This window comes from Protopterus annectens, chromosome 8.part0 (assembly GCF_019279795.1).
Source record: "Protopterus annectens isolate FY-2018-M chromosome 8.part0, PAN1.0, whole genome shotgun sequence".
In the NCBI taxonomy this organism is placed as follows: Eukaryota; Metazoa; Chordata; order Ceratodontiformes; family Protopteridae; genus Protopterus; species Protopterus annectens.
Window position 1 is genome coordinate 1,062,739,698 of NC_056741.1, and position 23,015 is coordinate 1,062,762,712.

A 23,015-nucleotide genomic window follows, 5' to 3' on the forward strand; every position below is an offset into this window, starting at 1 on the left:
ACGGTCTCAAGTACATTTATTATTTATTTATGGCATGACATAGTATGATCAGGAATAGCATGTGTATTAGAGCACAGCTGCACTGTCTCAAGTACATTTATTATTTATTTATGGCACAACATAGTATGATCAGGAATAGCATGTGTATTAGAGCACAGCTGCACGGTCTCAAGTACATTTATTATTTATTTATGGCATGACATAGTATGATCAGGAATAGCATGTGTATTAGAGCACAGCTGCACTGTCTCAAGTACATTTATTATTTATTTATGGCATGACATAGTATGATCAGGAATAGCATGTGTATTAGAGCACAGCTGCACTGTCTCAAGTACATTTATTATTTATTTATGGCACGACATAGTATGATCAGGAATAGCATGTGTATTAGAGCACAGCTGCACTGTCTCAAGTACATTTATTATTTATTTATGGCATGACATAGTATGATCAGGAATAGCATGTGTATTAGAGCACAGCTGCACTGTCTCAAGTACATTTATTATTTATTTATGGCACGACATAGTATGATCAGGAATAGCATGTGTATTAGAGCACAGCTGCACTGTCTCAAGTACATTTATTATTTATTTATGGCACAACATAGTATGATCAGGAATAGCATGTGTATTAGAGCACAGCTGCACTGTCTCAAGTACATTTATTATTTATTTATGGCACGACATAGTATGATCAGGAATAGCATGTGTATTAGAGCACAGCTGCACTGTCTCAAATACATTTATTATTTATTTATGGCACGACATAGTATGATCAGGAATAGCATGTGTATTAGAGCACAGCTGCACTGTCTCAAGTACATTTATTATTTATTTATGGCACGACATAGTATGATCAGGAATAGCATGTGTATTAGAGCACAGCTGCACTGTCTCAAGTACATTTATTATTTATTTATGGCACAACATAGTATGATCAGGAATAGCATGTGTATTAGAGCACAGCTGCACTGTCTCAAGTACATTTATTATTTATTTATGGCACAACATAGTATGATCATTAACAGCATGTGTATTAGAGCATATCTGCAAGGTCTCAAGTACATTTATGATATATTTATGGCACAACATAGTATGATCAGGAATAGCATGTGTATTAGAGCACAGCTGCACTGTCTCAAGTACATTTATTATTTATTTATGGCACAACATAGTATGATCAGGAATAGCATGTGTATTAGAGCACAGCTGCACTGTCTCAAGTACATTTATTATTTATTTATGGCACGACATAGTATGATCAGGAATAGCATGTGTATTAGAGCACAGCTGCACTGTCTCAAGTACATTTATTATGTATTTATGGCACGACATAGTATGATCAGGAATAGCATGTGTATTAGAGCACAGCTGCACTGTCTCAAGTACATTTATTATTTATTTATGGCACGACATAGTATGATCAGGAATAGCATGTGTATTAGAGCATAGCTGCATGGTCTCAAGTACATTTATTATGTATTTATGGAACGACATAGTACGATCAGGAATAGCATGTGTATTAGAGCATAGCTGTATAGTCTCAAGTACATTTATTATGTATTTATGGCATGACATAGTATGATCAGGAATAGCATGTGTATTAGAGCACAGCTGCATGGTCTCAAGTACATTTATTATTTATTTATGGCACGACATAGTATGATCAGGAATATCATGTGTATTAGAGCATAGCTGCAGTGTCTCAAGTACATTTATTATTTATTTATGGCATGACATAGTTAGTTCAGGTATAGCATGTGTAAAAGAGCATAGCTGCACAGTCTCAAGTACATGTATTATGCATTCATGGCACGACATAGCATGATCAGGATAGCATGTGTAGTAGAGCACAGCTCCACTGTCTCAAGTACATTTATTATGTATTTATGGCACGACATAGTATGATTAGGAATAGCATGTGTATTAGAGCATAGCTGCATGATCTCAAGTAGATTTATTATTTATTTATGGCATGACATAGTATGATCAGGAATAGTATGTGTATTAGAGCACAGCTGCTCTGTCTCAAGTGCATTTATTTTTTATTTATGGCACGACATAGTATGATTAGGAATAGCATGTGTATTAGAGCATGGTTGCACTGTCTCTAGTACATTTATTATTTATTTATGGCACAACATAGTATGATCAGGAATAGCATGTGTATTAGAGCATATCTGCACTGTCTCAAGTACATTTATTATTTATTCATGGCACGACATAGTATGATCAGGAATAGCATGTGAATTAAAGCACAGCTGCACTGTATGAAGTACATTTAATATGTATTAATGGCACGACACAATATGATCAGAATTAGCATGTGTATTAGTGCACAGCTGCACGGTCTCATGTACATTTATTATTTATTTATGGCACGACATAGTATGATCAGGAATAGCATGTGTATTAGAGCACTGCTGCACTGTTTGAAGTACATTTATTATGTATTTATGGCATGTCATATTATGATCAGAAATAGCATGTGTATTAGAGCACAGCTGCACTGTCTCAAGTACATTTATTATGTATTTATGGCACGACATAGTATGATCAGGAATAGCATGTGTATTAGAGCACAGCTGCACTGTCTCAAGTACATTTGTTATTTATTTATGGCACGATATAGTATAATCTGGAGTAGCATGTGTATTAGAACATGGCTGCACTGTCTCAAGTACATTTATTATTTATTTATGGCACAACATAGTATGATCAGCAATAGCATGTGTATTAGAGCATAGCTGCAAGGTCTCAAGTACATTTATTATGTATTTATGGCACAACATAGTATGATCAGGAATTGCATGTTTATTAGAGCACAGATGCTCTGTCTCAAGTACATTTATTATGTATTCATGGCACGACATAGTATGATCAGGAATAGCATGTGTATTAGAGCACAGCTGCACTGTCTCAAGTACATTTATTATTTATTTATGGAATGACATAGTACGATCAGGAATAGTATGTGTATTAGAGCAAAGCTCCACTGTCTTAAGTATATTTATTATTTATTTATAGCACAACATAGTATGATCAGGAATAGCATGTGTATTAGAGCATAGCTGCCCGGTCTCAAGTACATTTATTATTTATTTATTTATGGCACAACATAGTATGATCAGGAATAGCATGTGTATTAGAGCATAGCTGCACAGTCTCAAGTACATTTATTATTTATTTATGGCATGACATAGTATGATCAGGAATAGCATGTGTATTAGAGCATAGCTGTATGGTCTCGAGTACATTTATTATTTATTTATGGCACAACATAGTATGATCAAGAATAGCATGTGTATTAGAGCATAGCTGCTTGGTCTCAAGTACATTTATTATTTTTTTATACACTTATTGACATTTGATTAAAGAATATAATGTTGTATAATCTCAGTAATACAGTCAAAAGACAGATGGGCGCTCATTTTTAATATCCCCCCTATAACAAAGTGAGAATGTAACCCTTGTATTGGAAAGAGAAGTTTTGATCTAGACATAATGACAGGTAGTACAGTATTAAGGAGTGGTTATATTGCAGCACGGTAGTGCAGCGGTTAGCACTGTCACCTCACAGCAAGAGGTTCTCCCATTCGATTCTTGCCTGAAGCACCTTCTGTGCGGAGTGTGCTCTCCCCATGTTTGAGTGACATTTAAAGACATGCAGGTAGGTGCGTGCATGAATGGGTGTGCCTTCTTTGAAGGTTGGGTGTCGGGCTGGCAACTTGGCCTCGTAACAATCCACTGGATTTCTGCTGTGCCGACCCATAACCAGAGAAAAGCCGAAAGACATTGCTTTTGCTATATTGCAGCACTGACCAGCATTATTTTAGAGAACAGATTTCCAATGTGTGCTGAGTGTCTTCAGTAATGTCAGTAACACAGGGTTATCACATGTCCCACGTTATGCAGGACAGCCACTGCATGGGCAGTTGTGTCCTGTGAAAAAACATCAAAAATGTCAAATATCAGAATCAGAAATACTTTACTGATCCTGTAAGAAATTGCTGAGAATGATAATTTTAGGACAGAAATATTTCTACATTTCCTTCAGTACATGCATAAATCCATTATCGTGTCTTTAGAACACGTAAATATTATATGAAACAGCATAAATAAATCGAATTCTAAAAAAATGAGCTTTTATTTTAGCAGTAAACTGAAGTCCAGTTCTTTGCACTGGTTGTAGGTGTGGTTTGTCCTACAAAATCTCACATTTTCATACAAAAATCCCACTTTGGCAACAGGAGATGTGGCAGCCCTACAGTGACACTATATAATTGTGCAAAAGCAGTATATGAAGTCAGGACACAACACACATATAAGGAAAAAGATCTTTCTTGTGTTGATTTCCCATGAAGGGAAAGGTATTAGAGTATGAGGTAATAAAGGGTAGGATACTAGCTGTGTCACTGCTCTGACATTGCCTTTTTGTGAGTAACTTGGAACAGCAACAACAGCTGGAAAAGTGTCGTCTATGACTAAGGATCGTCAGACAGGGAATTAGCCACTCAGGCAATATAGACAGAAGGATGACAAAAGAAAACACACTATCATTCAGTTACTTGCCTACAGATAACAGTAGACTCAAGTAGAAATGCATACAGTTGTAAGGTAGAAAGAGAAATGAAACTGCTTAAGAGCATATCATACGGTGCAACTAAAAAATCACCAACATGTAGCATGTAGTATGTAGTATGTAGTATGTAGTATGTATAGCAGGAAATGCATGAGAGCAGCACAAAATAAAATATGAAATTAAAGGAATGGATGACTGTCATACCTCTCAACTGTCCAGATTTTTGCAGAATGCTCAAATTTTCATCTGATGTTTCTCGTCTGTTCTTCATAAAATTTGCAGTTTTCCTCCAAATCAATGAAGAAGAAAGCCACTAAATAATGACATATTTGATCTCAGACTTCTTATCCTTCAGAAAATGCACAATAACAAAACTTGTGTTATTCTAGCAGCTTTCTGAGTTTATATGAGCAAAGTAGACTATAAAAGAAAATGAACTGAAGACTGTCTACTCATGTGTGAACCCTTTACAAGACATACACCTTTTTACAGAGCTATTAGCAGGTAAGAAAACCATCACTCTTGGCTAGTATTCAGAGATCAATTTGAACATGAAAAAAAAAGACTGTACTACTGTTTGAAACTTGCATCTTTTAGATACTTTCTACAGAAGCTAGGGCATTTGTGTCATAAAATCATTGTAGTTAACTAGCATTTAGAATTCAGCACAAAATAAAATATGAAATGAAATTAACTGAAAGCTCTGTTTACCAATGGGTTATATTACAGTGTAGTGCCTCGCGGGCGGTACTGCGCAGCTTGGGGTGTGGTATACTTTGATTGACAGTTAACATGCTATAGCGCCGCCCCTCGCCGGCGGTACTACGACGAATACATTGGATATACATTGGAATTTTTATTATTTTATTATTTCTAACTAAATGTAAGTTAAATAACTTTGTGACTGACAGAACTGCTTTTGCTGTTATTAAACTGTCGTTATTACGACGAATATATTGAATATACATTGGAATTTTTTTGCTGTTGCTTAATACCCTCCTGTAAACTGTAAGTTTGATAAGTTTGAACGTAGCTCGCTGCCGAACCAGATAAGTTTGTTAGTTTGATAAGTTTTCTGAACTTCGGAACCTGTGTTCGCGACTTTATTAGTAAGGCTACTGGTAAGGTTACCCCGGCGGGGGTGACCAAGTCGTGACTGTTGAATGAAAACCGTGAGCCCTTTTCGAAATGCCATACCACTGTGAATTTTGGATTTAGGTTATAATTACTACTATTTTATTTGACATATTACAGTTCTAAGTTTAGCATGTAAGTCAAGTGTCATTTCATCACTTACAGCTATCACTTCTAACTACTCCTTGCATTTGTCAGCTCATACTGTCATGCATCATATGAATATACCATAACAATACTTTCATGCATCAAAGTAATAAGGAAATACACTGTTATATGGCTGTGAATGACATAAAACACATTTGCTATAACCGTGGAATGAGAGAAAAGACGTTTGCTTTTTTGTAGTTAGCGACTTTATTTATAAGGAAATACACTGTGAATACAATGTGAATAAACATGGCAGTGAATGACAGAAAACACATTTGCTATATTTGTAACGTTACTAGTAAGGTTACCTGTAAGTTTAAAAGTAAATCTTTGTGTACATTGAAAGTTTAAATTGAAAAGTAAATAGCCTGCATAGCTACTGTGCATACGCACGGAAATCCAGCTCTTCCTTGTGATCCTCCTGGTACTGTCTTATATGTTCCAGAAGGCACCTAAACAAGTCCTCACTCTTCCTCCCGCAAAGTTACTTTCTATTGATTGCATGAGTTCAGTTTCGTGCGATAGATCATGTATAAATATTGATTTTTATTGTCATGTAAGAGTGTAGTGCCTCGCGGCATACATGATTGTTACATAATATTTCATGCAAAGTTTTGTGCGATACATCATCTATAAATATTGATTTTTATTGTCTTCTAACAGTGTAGTGCCTCGCAGCATACATGATTGACGTGAGTCAGAGTAGTTAGGGGTGGTGATTGACGTGAGTCAGAGGAGTTAGGGGTGGTGACGGGTGGGGTTTGCTACTGCGCATCCTGCGAGGCACTACACTGGTATATAGCCTACCAATGTTTTAACTTTGCACTGCTCAGATGCTTTCCTGCAGGGTATTAGCAAGTCAGATCATAACATTCCTGAAAAGCTAGTTTCTCTGAGGATAAAAAGGACAGTTGAAACTAATGAATGACTGAGGGCTGTTGTGAGTACAACTGCAATTTGAGAAGGAATCTGCCTAACACCTCTGAAGGTTCCTGTAAGCACCCTCCCCCAACCCCTGCAGGCAAAGTTGGGACATGCCCAGAAAGCCAGACTGAAAATGTAAACAAAGATCAGAATCAAAACAAAAAATCCCTGGGATTGTCCCTTTAAGAATTAAACACTGCACATTAACCCTTTCTAAGAAGTATACACATACAACCCCCAGGTGCAAAATGCAAGAAGTACAGAAGATGATTGATCAATATAAGTGTAAAACATCCAAGATATATGAAGTCTGTGCACACACATATGAATAAAAAAATACCGATGATTAATGTCTCTACAGTAGAATTTTCCGACCTTATTAGAGATGAATAAAAACATTTATACTGAAATAAAGACATAATTACATGTTGGTAAGGCTGATAACTGTTCTTAACACATGCCCTCAAGATACTGAAATATCAAAAACACATTCAACTACGTAGACCACCCTGAAATGCATTTCATAACTTAATTCAATATTAACTAAAATGTATTATGTTATAATATATATCCATTAACTATATTAACAAACATTAATATTAAATTCCTGATTTAAACCCTTAGGAAATAGTATACCAAAGTTAATAATAAACATTGTCTCTAACTTTAATAACGCAGTGAGAAACTCCTCACCTTGTTTATTGAGATGTTTGGCCAAAATGCTGAAAAGCAGATTGATATCAGACCCAGCATAAACTACCTGAAAATGATGTGCCACAGGATTTTCAACCCTGCCATGTTTGATATCACCCAAGTGTTCCATGATACGATTTTTTACCATTCTTTTAGTTTTTTTATATGATTTGTGAGGTTTTGGTGCTTTGACAGTATTTTTTGTCTAATAGGAGAGTTAGACCAAACAGTTCTTAGGACCAAATCTTTGTCTTGTATTGAGATGACTTTAACAATTATAGATCTCGGTATAGATGGGGTATTTGTTGAAGAGCTGTTTGAAAGACACCTATGTGCCTGTGCCCTTTCTGTTCCAAAAGAAAGCGACTCCGGCAGATTTAAGGTTTTTGGAAGGCAAGTGTTGAAGAAGTGCAGCATATTTCTTTCTTCTTTCTCTGAAACACCATAAATTATTATATTGTTCCTTCTAGATCTGCTTGTGAGATGTTTCAGCAGGAATTAAACTTGACTTTCATTTTCATTTAATCTGCAATCCACATCATTCATTGATTCCTCAATGGAGTTTATCTGGTCAGAGTGTTTCTTAATTAATTCATTTAGTAAGCCAATTTGCTTCTTGTTTTCTTATTTTATAGTATCCATTTTACTCTCCAATTTATCTATTTTCACTGATATTTCCTGCATACTGGTTACAAGAGCCTGGTGTTCCTTCTTCATCCCATTTCCTGTGAAGTAGCTTTAAGATGACTTATGACTGCACATAACTGTAACTGTAGGAAAACTTCTGACAGGACTGAAGCAAGATAAAGTCTTCAAAATTCGATTTTCTTACAATATTTCCTTCACCCCTTATTTGTTGCCATGTTATAATATTTTGAAGACATATTTTTTATTTTTTATATAAAAAATCCTGTCAAAACAGCTGTACTGAGGCAGACTAGAATGTTTGTGCTGTTAACTGCTTGGCATCTTAGACACGCCCTCCTGCATATAGCATTTCTGATGTTATTTGTACAGCTTGGGACATATAATGTCTGCATATGGTCCATTTCTTGTCAGTGTTTTTGCTATTAGGAATGCATTTGTAAATTCAGCGACCTACTTTGTACTATGCAACTGCACTATGCACTGTGTATGTGCCATTCTGCTTTATTGGGGTTTGCAATGTGTCATCTTACTTGGCCTAAAGCCTGCTGGATATATATTATTTTATAACATATTTGCATTTATGTGGTTTAGCTGTATTGCATTATTCACAGTACACCTTGCTGTTTCTCCATGAATCAGTCTTTCTGCAGTCCTTAATTTTATTTGTGTGGCTGCGTACAGAGTGCAACAGTCTATATTTTGATCCCAGAAATTGTGATGATAAACCCTATTTTTTTTCCTATAGTGACCTGAAAAGAATGAGGTCATTTGTTATCCTGGAGGAGATGGGTTGTCTTAATACATTGATGCATTGATTGATTTTATGAATTATTACTAAGAAAAACATCTTTTAGCTTCTATGTGGCTCTACAGTTTTTTAAATGTTTTCTTGCATAGTACAAATTTCCTTTATTGTATTCTACTTCAAGTTATAATATAGACTAAGTTTCAATGAGCTTTATTTTAGTATGGTGGTTAAATGGGCATAGTACAATTTCTGTCAAGGCAGGAAATGTGTAAGGCATCACATTTTTATATCTTTTTCTGAATACAGAAGTTCTATATATTCAAAAAAGTGCTTACATTATATACTTCCTGATCACATGCTTTTATCTATAATTTGTGAAATTTAACTTGTTAACTCGTGAGTATTACAGTTAGATAAAAATGATCCCTTCTGACTTATTTTGGGTGTTGTTTGAAATTCTGATTATTTACCAAAGGTAAAAGTATCATGGTGAGCCTATTGTTTTTGGATAATTCTTTCACAGGTTTTGGGCTAAATGACATCTTTAATAAAGATGTAGACAGGAGAGTTGGAAAAGGTGTACTGCAAGGAGACTGTCAGAAAAGCAAGAAGAATGGTGAGGGCAGTAGCAAAGAGATAAGTGGAAAAGGTGTTGGCACAGGAGGTTAGGTACAAAGAAGAACTGTGAAAGGAAAGGACAGACCAGGCCAGGCTGAGCAAAAATGAGAGGGTCTTAATGAAAGACTGAAAAAAAAGCAGAGAGAGTGAATGAATACTTTGCTTCAGCCTTCACAAAGTAAATTCTGGGGATGGTGCCATGCAGGAGGAGTGGTATAACAGAGTGCAGCATCACTGGCATACAGAGGGAGCAAGTGGAGAAGGAACTAGCAACTGTTATGAACAATAAAGGAAAAAGACTAGATGAATTATGTCCCAGAGTCCCCAGAGTTCTGGCCAATGTATTGACAGAGATATTTACATAATCATTGACGAGTGAAGACATGCCTGAAAACTGGAAGATAACAAGTGTGCTACCCATGTACAAGACTAGGGGTGAGCAGGAAAACTACATGGAGCTGTTAGCCTAATAGCAGTGGCAGAGAAATTCATGGAAAATGTCTGAGAGAAATGCTGGTTGCTTTCTTAGAGGGAAACTCATTCCAGATAGCAGTCAAGACTGTTTTATAGCCAATGGTCACAGGTGAACTTAATAAGGGAGTAGCAGCAGATGAGGCCTACCTGAACTTCACTGAGTACTTTGACTCTGTCCTGCACAGGAAGCTAATAGGAAGACTGCAGAGCTTAGGAGTCATACCTGCTATTAGGAAGTGGATTGGCAACAACTGAAGTGCATGAGAAAGAGGGTTATTGTGAAAAGGATGAGGTCTGGAATATGGAATGGGATAAGCAGAGTACTGCAGGAGTCAGTCTGGCGTCTGGTATTATTTAATGTGTTTGTTTCTGATATAGGACTAGAGAACAGAATCATCTTCCTTGCTAGTGACACAAATATAGGTGCAGCAATGGAGCATAGGGGATAGAATCTAAGGAAACATTTTAATAGACTGACTAAGTGGGCAAAAAGAGGACGGTTGAGTTTCAATGCAGATTAATACAAAATACTCTACATGGATCACAACAACCCTCATGTGAAGTATCAGCCAGAGGGAGTGCAAGTAATGCAGTAGAACAGGAAAGGATCTGGGATTGTCAGTCATACCTGGAATCAGGAAAGGATTTGAGAGTGTCAATCACACTTGGAATGCACCCCACCAGGAGCAGAGTGAATAGGAAAATGGCAGCAGCAAATACAAAGCTATGGTGTAGCTTCAGGGAGATAGATTCCAGAACCTAAAGGTTATGCTGCCACTCTATCAATCCCGGTCAGGCCATACTATCAGTACTGCATGTAGTTCTGGAGGCCATGCAGTAAAGTGGATATCAGGCTGCTGCTAAGAGACTAGGGGGAAATCCATCAGAAAGTTGTGTGGGATGGAGGGGATAGGATGTGACTAGACAGTACTTTAATTTCACCTTTCTGTAGGAGTGTTCATAAAAAAGGTGTTTACATCAAATTTAAACAAACTCAAAATATGAGTAGATAAAAAGAAAAAAATGCCAGCACCAGAGAAGATCTGATAAATATTTAATTAAACTGAAACTAGACCAGTTTCAGCACAAGGCTTTCTTCAGTAGTGTATTACATAAATATAAAAGTTACCTGCTTAAATAGCGTCATTAAATCAGAAAAGAATGACATCACTTCCTGTTGTTAACAAAACCAAAAAATGGATGGTTAACATAAACAGTGATATAATAATAACCATGTCAATATATGTTGGCTTACAAAATAATGATGGGATTTAAAAAATCATGATTATTCATATATGTTCATATATCTATGTAAAGTACAAATGTTATTTTTATAATAAACACCTATACTAAAAAACATAATAAATGATAAACAAAAACTTGAAACCATCATGTGTCCCATGATGTAATGAGGAATGTCATCTGGATGTTGTAGTATCTAACAAGAGATAGAAAATATTAGGATAGAAAATATTAAACAAGTATTGAAACATTGATCATAGTTTATCATTCAATCCTGGAGGGAAAAGCCCCCCAAGTTTTATGATCCATCTTTTTTCTTTTTTATTCAGAATATCATGCCACCCAGTTTTAAATGAGTGGTTACCAGTTATACGATCAATAATGATGAATGAAAATTTAGCAGTAGGATGCTTGGTGGTATGTCTGTATAATGCATTAGTTATTCTATGATTTCTGATATCCCCTAGGTGTTCAGATATTCTAATGCGGAATTGCCTGGATGTTTGTCCGACATAAAAGGCCGGACAAGTACAGGTGGCCAGATAAATTATCCAATCAGAGCTGCAGTTACCAAATAATTCAATGTTATAAAGATGACCAGTATTTTTGCTGGTAAAACTTATAGTTTTGAAAATGTAACTGCAAAAACTGCAATGGCCACAGGGAAATATACCTATAAGTTTGTCCCCTGTCAATGTCCTCTGGGAGAGTGTGTCATCCTTGATGCTTGCTCTTTTATAATGTGAAAAATGAGAACCAAGTGTTCTACCCTTTCTGTATGAAAAGTAACACCATTCCCCCAGGTAGCCTTCCAAAAGAGGGTGTGACCTAAGTATGTTCCAATGATTGTTAATGATGTTAATCAAATTTTTGCTATTTCTACCATAAGTTGTGACAAATCTACATGTATCCGAATTTGTCTGTCTGTGATCCGCTTGATATTGTAAAAGGGAATCCCTGGGTTTGTTGCTGCTCCAGTTGGCAGCAGAATTAATAATGTGTGGGGAATATCCCCTAGACAAAAATCTGCTGGTTAAGTCCTCATGGTATGTAATGAGATCATCTTCAGAAGAGCATATTCTTTTGATCCGGAGGAATTGAGATTTTGGTATATTTTCTATGATATGTTTTGGGTGGAGGCTGTTGGCATGCAGAAGGGTATTGTATTGCGGGAATTTTCGATAAACAGAAGTTTTAAGTGTGTTATCAGATTGTCTTTGTAGATGGACATCCAAAAAATGTATTTCCTTCTGATGATACTCCACAGTAAATTCAATGCCCCAGATGTTCCCATTAAGATGTTCAATGAATTCCTGGAGATAGTCAATACCTCCTTTCCACACTAGCCAGCAGTCATCCAGGCATCTTCTCCATATGTCAATCTCCGGTAGATATACATTATGCATTTGATCATATATGATCTGTTCTTCAATAAAACCCATGAAGAGATCCGCATAGATAGGTGTGAACGAGGCACCCATGGCTGTGCCCTGAAGTTGCCAGTAACAGTCCTGCTGAAAATAGAACACATTTTTGGTAAGAATGTGCTCCGCCAAGCATACCAGTAATGTATTCAATCCTGGAGGGTAAATGTTCGATTTGTTTAGCAAAAATTCCAAAGCCATTAAACCCGCCCAATGTGGAATACTGGTATATAAGGATTTTACATCTAAGGTGCACATTAACCATTCAGGTTCCAACTGAGATTCAGAAACAATCTGCAGGAATTCAGTAGTATCCTGGATTCTAGCTCGAATGAGCGATAACAAAGGTTTGAGTTTTTCAGTGAGAAAGATGGATAAAGGTTCGGTGAATGACCCAATGCCAGACACTATGGGTCGACCAGGTGGCTTGTGGACAGATTTGTGGATTTTGGGTAGTAAGTAAAGATATTGCTTCGCAGGATCTTTGACCATTAAATGTAATTTGGTTTTATCCGAAATGATACCTGCTTCCACAGCTTGCTCCAAGAAGTCATTAATTTCACATTGGAAGTTGGGTGTGGGATCAATATCCATTTTCATATAAGGATGATGGTTAGACAATTGTCTATTTCCTTCATCCCGATAACAATCGGTATCCATAACTACGACCGCACCTCCTTTTTCAGCAGGAACAATGACAAGGTCAGTGTTATTTTTTAGTTGTGTTAAAGCAAGTTGTTCTTTCCTAGAAAGATTGTGCCTCATGTTATCCTCTGAGCTAAAATGAAAATGTATGTCCTTTATTACAGCCTGCTGAAATACAGCAACATGTTTATCCATCGGAGGATTAAATGTAGATTTATGAAATCTAAAGTCAGAAGATCTTTGAGTATCATCAGATTTATCCTGTTGTTTAAAAAACAAATTGAGGGTAATCTTTCTACAAAAATCTATGGTATCAGATACTAATGAGCTCTCATCAATAAAAAATCCGGGAATAAAACCAAGACCTTTATTGAGCAAAGAATATTGATCATCAGATAAAACATGCTTGGAAATATTTAGCACATTGGTACATGGTTCATTTATTTCACTATTGACATGAATAACTCCTCTAGGCTTGTTACCCCTATGTTTCCTTCCTGCCCGGTGTTTCCTACCCCTAAAGGGACATCAGTTGTTCTTCCCCTCTTAACATGTGGTGATTCACCAGTACTGATTGATTCTGTGTCTGTGGTGGAAGATTCCTCACCAGAAGTGGTGTTACTCAATCCTGTCTTTTTCAGAATCGACCTGGGCCTCTTTTTCCATACAAAGGGAGCATTCTTGGTACCCGGAGCGAACCTCACTCCCCTCTGTGACTCAAATTGTCTGCCCCTCTCATAAACCTCCTCATTTCTAGCAAATTTATGAAGTTTTTTGCTTTTGAGATTGTTCTCCAAAGTGGATATTTCCTTTGATAATTTGCTCAGACAATTTTGGAAGTTGGTATTTTCCTCAAATTGTTTGAGGTTATTACATGTTTTTTCCACTTCAAGAGTATTGGCATGTACAGTTCTTTCATAGAATGATGCCAATATGTTGACTCTGGCCATAGCGGCCTCCTACTGTGCTGATTGCCAATCCTTAAGTAAGACATTGTCTGGTGTACCAACCAGTGGTTGGATTTTGCATCTTAGTCCCCTGGGGGATATTTTCTGCACCTGATATGCTTTGAACAGTTTATGGTGCCAGATATTTGTTCTCAGCATTTTGATTTGTTTGCCTAACTTTTGAAATAAATGTTCGCAACCGTCAACTGGATCTGTTGTTAGCAAATTAGTGATGTCAGTAGGATCAATACCAATACCAAATATCTTGAGATCGTCCTTATCAGAACATAAGCCGGATAATAATTTTTGGAGATCCATGACAATAAGTTGCTAAGGCTGAGAAAAATAGGAGCAATACAACTGGACTACCAAGGATATGGAATTGTCAGAGCAAGTTTATCAAGATCCTAATCGTGGTCCCAACCAAAGATGTCTACATAGGCTAATGACAAGTTAAGTCACAGAGGGGGCCAGGCCCCGGACAGTCCAATAAAAACCATCCTCTGATGAAAAAGTATAAATGCCACAGTCAGTGGAGGAACTACTATCTGTTGTTAATAAGGCCAGAAAACCTTACGAATCACTGTTGATATAGTATGGTAAAATGAACAGATGATTGTGTATGACCAGAAGGTGATTTAAAAAAATTGTATACTTCTGATCACTGAATGGATACAGTTGCAAAAGAGTGATACGAGCCAAAGTACTAAATGGGGAATGTACCTATCCCAAGATGTTAAGTAATGACACCTCATAAATCTAGAGTCGATCCCATAGAGTGATAATATCACAGTAACCCAAACAGATGTCAGATGTCTGCAAAGATACTTGCATGTAGTTATTACACTATAAGGTTGAATACACTCAAAATAGCCACATGTATATTTCTGATCACTAAAAGATCACAATTATAAAACAGTGACATTAGCCAAAAATCAAAAAATGAATGTTCCTGTCCCAAATTGTTTGGTTATAACAACTTATAGTCCTATGGTCAATCCAACAAAAAAACCCAAGCGGATATCAGAGGTCTGTCAAAATACTTGCAAGCAGATACTACAATATAGGGCTGGATACCCTTAAAATAGCCACATCTGTAGTGATTCAGTTGTTATTATAAGTGAATAGACGTGTGTATTGATAATACCTAATGAAAATGGTCATACAGACTGTGTACTGATCTAATGAAAACACACAATGTATCATGAGATCATCAAGTATACATAAACAAGTGAAGCAATTCCCATGTAAAAATGTTATAAAATAATATTATGTGATAAGCTACATTAGTACTATTTCTGTTAAGAAAACATAACTGAAGCAGACATATATATATATATATATATATATATATATATATATATATATGAGACCCCTAGAAATCAAACAAAAGCTGGAACAATAGTCTACAATAGTAATAACAAAACATCAAACATTGATTCCTTGCTGTACATAAATATGATTTAGTTAAGCTATATGAGAATGAACATGCAAAGCAATTCCCATATAAAAATGTTGTAAAATAATATTATGTAATATGCTTCATTAGTACTGTTTTTGTTAAGAAAACATAACTGAAGCAGACATATATATATATGAGACCACTAGGAATCAAACATGAACTGGAACAGTAATCTGCAATGGTAATAACAAAACATCAAGCATAGATTCCTTGCTGTACATCAATATGATTTGGTTAAACTGTATGAGCATGTCCATAAGAAATAAGGATAAATTCACTAAATTACTGTGACTGTAGTCTAAACAGTCATGTATTTGGAATAGCGCCTATTCCAAATGGTACTATAAAGTCAAAAGTTCAAATGTAAAGTCTCGTAATTGCAAACTGAATGCTATATGCAGGTTACCAGATAATACCGTTCTTGATATGAATCCGGAGGCCTTGTGGATCCAGAATGTTATGAACACATATAAGCCACCAATTAATGATAATATAATCCGTCGGTAACAATCCTCCAAATGTGGATGTTGCAGAAAATACAGTCAATAGGCAGGAAGAAAGTACTACAACGTATAGTTATCAAAAAATGGAAGAACAGTACCTGAAAGATGATGACAATAGTCCAAATCGAACATTATCAAGTAGCTGTGTTGAAAAAACTCTAAAGCGCCAACCCTTGATATGCTGTCACCAGTTGGTTGGCCCACGTGCAAATGCCATTTGTTGAAAGAAAGACAATTTCCAAATGTAGATAAATACTGATATCAAAAAATCCCATACTGTGTAGCTCCTAACACGAAAGAAAAAGTTAAGACAAATAGAGATCCTCTTCTAAATATAACGCTGAAAAACAGCATCCATGTGCAGAATACAGCATACATATACCCAGATAGGCATCCAAAGACTGGTAACCAGAACAGGATCCTCCCATCCAAACGATCAAATTCCCGACATCAAATGGTCGACAAAGCCAAATAATCACTGATAAATGAAGTTAAAAAGCCAAAAATTGCGCCAGTGACCAGTGAGGAACCCTCCTCAACAGACACAGAAAAAGATGGCCCCGTAAATCCAAGATCCTCAAGACGCCAACAGCCAGCAAGAAGGGGAGTGGTATGTTAAAGAAGACAGCTAGCAAGTACGGCAGGTGCCAGGCAAGTGAGCTGAGTAGATCAAAAGAAAAAAATGCCAGCACCAGAGAAGATCTGATAAATATTTATTAAACTGAAACTAGACCAGTTTCAGCACAAGGCTTTCTTCAGTAGTATATTACATAAATATAAAAGTCACTATATCACTGTTTATGTTAACCATCCATTTTTTGGTTTTGTTAACAACAGGAAGTGATGTCATTCTTTTCTGATTTAATGAAGCTAATTAAGCAGGTGACTTTTATATTTATGTAATACACTACTGAAGAAAGCCTTGTGCTGAAACTGGTCTAGTTTCAGTTTAATAAATATTTATCAGATCTTCTCTGGTGCTGGCATTTTTTTCTTTTGATCTACTCAGCTCACTTGCCTGGCACCTGCCGTACTTGCTAGCTGTCTTCTTTAACATACCACTCTCCTTCTTGCTGGCTGTTGGCATCTTGAGGATCTTGGATTTACGGCGCCATCTTTTTCTGTGTCTGTTGAGGAGGGTTCCTCACTGGTCACTGGCGCAATTTTTGGCTTTTTAACTTCATTTATCAGTGATTATTTGGCTTTGTCGACCATTTGATGTCGGGAATTTGATCGTTTGGATGGGAGGATCCTGTTCTGGTTACCAGTCTTTGGATGCCTATCTGGGTATATGTATGCTGTATTCTGCACATGGATGCTGTTTTTCAGTGTTATATTTAGAAGAGGATCTCTATTTGTCTTAACCTTTTCTTTCGTGATAGGAGCTACACAGTACGGGATTTTTTATATCAGTATTTATCTACATTTGGAAATTGTCTTTCTTTCAACAAATGGCATTTGCACGCGGGCCAACCAACTGGTGGCAGCATATCAAGGGTTGCGGTTTAGCATTTTTTCAACACAGCTACTTGATAATGTTCGATTTGGACTATTGTCATCATCTTTCAGGTACTGTTCTTCCATTTTTTGATAACTATACGTTGTAGTACTTTCTTCCTGCCTATTGACTTTATTTTCTGCAACATCCACATTTGGAGGATTGTTACCGACGGATGATATTATCATTAATTGGTGGCTTATATGTGTTCATAACATTCTGGATCCACAAGGCCTCCGGATTCATATCAAGAACGGTATTATCTGGTAACCTGCATATAGCATTCAGTTTGCAATTACGAGACTTTACATTTGAACTTTTGACTTTATAGTACCATTTGGAATAGGTGCTATTCCAAATACATGACTGTTTAGACTACAGTCACAGTAATTTAGTGAATTTATCCTTATTTCTTATGGACATGCTCATACAGTTTAACCAAATCATATTGATGTACAGCAAGGAATCTATGCTCGATGTTTTGTTATTACCATTGCAGATTACTGTTCCAGTTCATGTTTGATTCCTAGTGGTCTCATATATATATATGTCTGCTTCAGTTATGTTTTCTTAACAAAAACAGTACTAATGAAGCATATTACATAATATTATTTTACAACATTTTTATATGGGAATTGCTTTGCATGTTCATTCTCATATAGCTTAACTAAATCGTATTTATGTACAGCAAGGAATCAATGTTTGATGTTTTGTTATTACTATTGTAGACTATTGTTCCAGCTTTTGTTTGATTTCTAGGGGTCTCATATATATATATATATATATATATATATATATATATATATATATATATATATATATATATGTCTGCTTCAGTTACGTTTTCTTAACAGAAATAGTACTAATGTAGCTTATCACATAATATTATTTTGTAACATTTTTACATGGGAATTGCTTCAGTTGTTTATGTATACTTGATGATCTCATGATACATTGTGTGTTTTCATTAGATCAGTACACAGTCTGTATGACCATTTTCATTAGGTATTATCAATACACACGTCTATTCACTTATAATAACAACTGAATCACTACAGATGTGGCTATTTTAAGGGTATCCAGCCCTATATTGTAGTATCTGCTTGCAAGTATTTTGACAGACCTCTGATATCCGCTTGGGTTTTTTTGTTGGATTGACCATAGGTCTATAAGTTGTTATAACCAAACAATTTGGGACAGGAACATTCATTTTTTGATTTTTGGCTAATGTCACTGTTTTATAATTGTGATCTTTTAGTGATCAGAAATATACATGTGGCTATTTTGAGTGTATTCAACCTTATAGTGTAATAACTACATGCAAGTATCTTTGCGGACATCTGACATCCGTTTGGGTTACCGTGATATTATCACTCTATGGGATCGACTCTAGATTTATGAGGTGTCATTACTTAACATCTTGGGATAGGTACATTCCCCATTTAGTATTTTGGCTCGTATCACTCTTTTGCAACTGTATCCATTCAGTGATCAGAAGTATACAATTTTTTTAAATCACCTTCTGGTCATACACAATCATCTGTTCATTTTACCATACTATATCAACAGTGATTCGTAAGGTTTTCTGGCCTTATTAACAACAGATAGTAGTCCCTCCACTGACTGTGGCATTTATACTTTTTCATCAGAGGATGGTTTTTATTGGACTGTCCAGGGCCTGGCCCCCTCTGTGACTTAACTTGTCATTAACCTATGTAGACATCTTTGGTTGGGACCACGATTAGGATCTTGATAAACTTGCTTTAACAATTCCATATACTTGGTAGTCCAGTTGTATTGCTCCTATTTTTCTCAGCCTTAGCAACTTATTGTCATGGATCTCCAAAAATTATTATCCGGCTTATGTTCTGATAAGGACGATCTCAAGATATTTGGTATTGGTATTGGTCCTACTGACATCACTAATTTGCTAACAACAGATCCAGTTGACGGTTGCGAACATTTATTTCAAAAGTTAGGCAAACAAATCAAAATGCTGAGAACAAATATCTGGCACCATAAACTGTTCAAAGCATATCAGGTGCAGAAAATATCCCCCAGGGGACTAAGATGCAAAATCCAACCACTGGTTGGTACACCAGACGATGTCTTACTTAAGGATTGGCAATCAGCACAGCAGGAGGCCGCTATGGCCAGAGTCAACATTTTGGCATCATTCTATGAAAGAACTGTACATGCCAATACTCTTGAAGTGGAAAAAACATGTAATAACTTCAAACAATTTGAGGAAAATACCAACTTCCAAAATTGTCTGAGCAAATTATCAAAGGAAATATCCACTTTGGAGAACAATTTCAAAAGCAAAAAACTTCATAAATTTGCTAGAGATAAGGAGGATTATGAGAGGGGCAGACAATTTGAATCACAGAGGGGAGTGAGGTTCGCTCAGGGTACCAAGAATGCTCCCTTTATACAGAAAAAGAGGCCCAGGTCGATTCTGAAAAAGACAGGATTGAGTAACACCACTTCTGGTGAGGAATCTTCCACCACAGATACAGAATCAATCAGTACTGATGAAACACCACATGTTAAGAGGGGAAGAACAACTGATGTCCCTTTAGGGGTAGGAAACACCGGGCAGGAAGGAAACATAGGGGTAACAAGCCTAGAGGAGTTATTCATGTCAATAGTGAAATAAATGAACCATGTACCAATGTGCTAAATATTTCCAAGCATGTTTTATCTGATGATCAATATTCTTTGCTCAATAACGGTCTTGGTTTTATTCCCGGATTTTTTATTGATGAGAACTCATTAGTATCTGATACCATAGATTTTTGTAGAAAGATTAACCTCAATTTGCTTTTTTAAACAACAGGATAAATCTGATGATACTCAAAGATCTTCTGACTTTAGATTTCATAAATCTACATTTAATCCTCCGAAGGATAAACATGTTGCTGTATTTCAGCAGGCTGTAATAAAGGACATACATTTTCATTTTAGCTCAGAGGATAACATGAGGCACAATCTTTCTAGGATAGAACAACTTGCTTTAACACAACTTAAAAATAACACTGACCTTGTCATTGTTCCTGCTGACAAAGGAGGTGCGGTCGTAGTTATGGATACCGATTGTTATCGGGATGAAGGAAATAGACAATTGTCTAACCATCATCATTATATGAAAATGGATATTGATCCCACACCCAACTTCCAATGTGAAATTAATGACTTCTTGGAGCAAGCTGTGGAAGCAGGTATCATTTCGGATAAAACCAATTTACATTTAATGGTCAAAGATCCTGTGAAGCAATATCTTTACTTACTACCCAAAATCCACAAATCTGTCCACAAGCCACCTGGTCGACCCATAGTGTCTGGCATTGGGTCACTCACTGAACCTTTATCTATCTTTCTCACTGAAAAACTCAAACCTTTGTTATCGCTCATTCGAGCTAGAATCCAGGATACTACTGAATTCCTGCAGATTGTTTCTGAATCTCAGTTGGAACCTGAATGGTTAATGTGCACCTTAGATGTAAAATCCTTATATACCAGTATTCCACATTGGGCGGGTTTAATGGCTTTGGAATTTTGGCTAAACAAATCGAACATTTACCCTCCAGGATTGAATACATTACTGGTATGCTTGGCGGAGCACATTCTTACCAAAAATGTGTTCTATTATCAGCAGGACTGTTACTGGCAACTTCAGGGCACAGCCATGGGTGCCTCGTTCGCACCTATCTATGCGGATCTCTTCATGGGTTTTATTGAAGAACAGATCATATATGATCAAATGCATAATGTATATCTACCGGAGATTGACATATGGAGAAGATACCTGGATGACTGCTGGCTAGTGTGGAAAGGAGGTATTGACTATCTCCAGGAATTCATTGAACATCTTAATGGGAACATCTGGGGCATTGAATTTACTGTGGAGTATCATCAGAAGGAAATACATTTTTTGGATGTCCATCTACAAAGACAATCTGATAACACACTTAAAACTTCTGTTTATCGAAAATTCCTGCAATACAATACCCTTCTGCATGCCAAAAGCCTCCATCCAAAACATATCATAGAAAATATACCAAAATCTCAATTCCTCCGGATCAAAAGAATATGCTCTTCTGAAGATGATCTCATTACATACCATGAGGACTTAACCAGTAGATTTTTGTCTAGGGGATATTCCCCACACATTATTAATTCTGCTGCCAACTGGAGCAGCAACAAACCCAGGGATTCCCTTTTACAATATCAATCAGATCACAGACAGACAAATTCGGATACATGTAGATTTGTCACAACTTATGGTAGAAATAGCAAAAATTTGATTAACATCATTAACAATCATTGGAACATACTTAGGTCACACCCTCTTTTGGAAGGCTACCTGGGGGAACGGTGTTATTTTTCATACAGAAAGGGTAGAACGCTTGGTTCTCATTTTTCACATTATAAAAGAGCAAGCATCAAGGATGACACACTCTCCCAGAGGACATTGACAGGGGACAAACTTATAGGTATATTTCCCTGTGGCCATTGCAGTTTTTGCAGTTACATTTTCAAAACTATAAGTTTTACCAGCAAAAATACTGGTCATCTTTATAACATTGAATTATTTGGTAACTGCAGCTCTGATTGGATAATTTATCTGGCCACCTGTACTTGTCAGGCCTTTTATGTCGGACAAACATCCAGGCAATTCCGCATTAGAATATCTGAACACCTAGGGGATATCAGAAATCATAGAATAACTAATGCATTATACAGACATACCACCAAGCATCCTACTGCTAAATTTTCATTCATCATTATTGATCGTATATCTGGTAACCGCTCATTTAAAACTGGGTGGCATGATATTCTGAATAAAAAAAGAAAAAAGATGGATCATAAAACTTGGGGGGCTTTTCCCTCCAGGATTGAATGATAAACTATGATCAATGTTTCAATACTTGTTTAATATTTTCTATCCTAATATTTTCTATCTCTTTTTAGATACTACAACATCCGGATGACATTCCTCATTACATCATGGGACACATGATGGTTTCAAGTTTTTGTTTATCATTTATTATGTTTTTTAGTATAGGTGTTTATTATAAAAATAACATTTGTACTTTACTTAGATATATGAACATATATGAATAATCATGATTTTTTAAATCCCATCATTATTTTGTAAGCCAACATATATTGACATGGTTATTATTATATCACTGTTTATGTTAACTATCCATTTTTTGGTTTTGTTAACAACAGGAAGTGATGTCATTCTTTTCTGATTTAATGAAGCTATTTAAGCAGGTGACTTTTATATTTATGTAATACACTACTGAAGAAAG

General features: G+C 36.2%; 1 protein-coding gene across 1 annotated transcript in view; it reads right to left on the reverse strand.

Moving 5' to 3' along the window:
• The window catches only part of LOC122809218 (beta-1,3-galactosyltransferase 5-like), a 332,942-nt gene that overhangs the window by 18,688 nt on the left and 291,239 nt on the right, over nt 1-23,015 (reverse strand). The gene's annotated exons all lie outside the window — the stretch shown is intronic.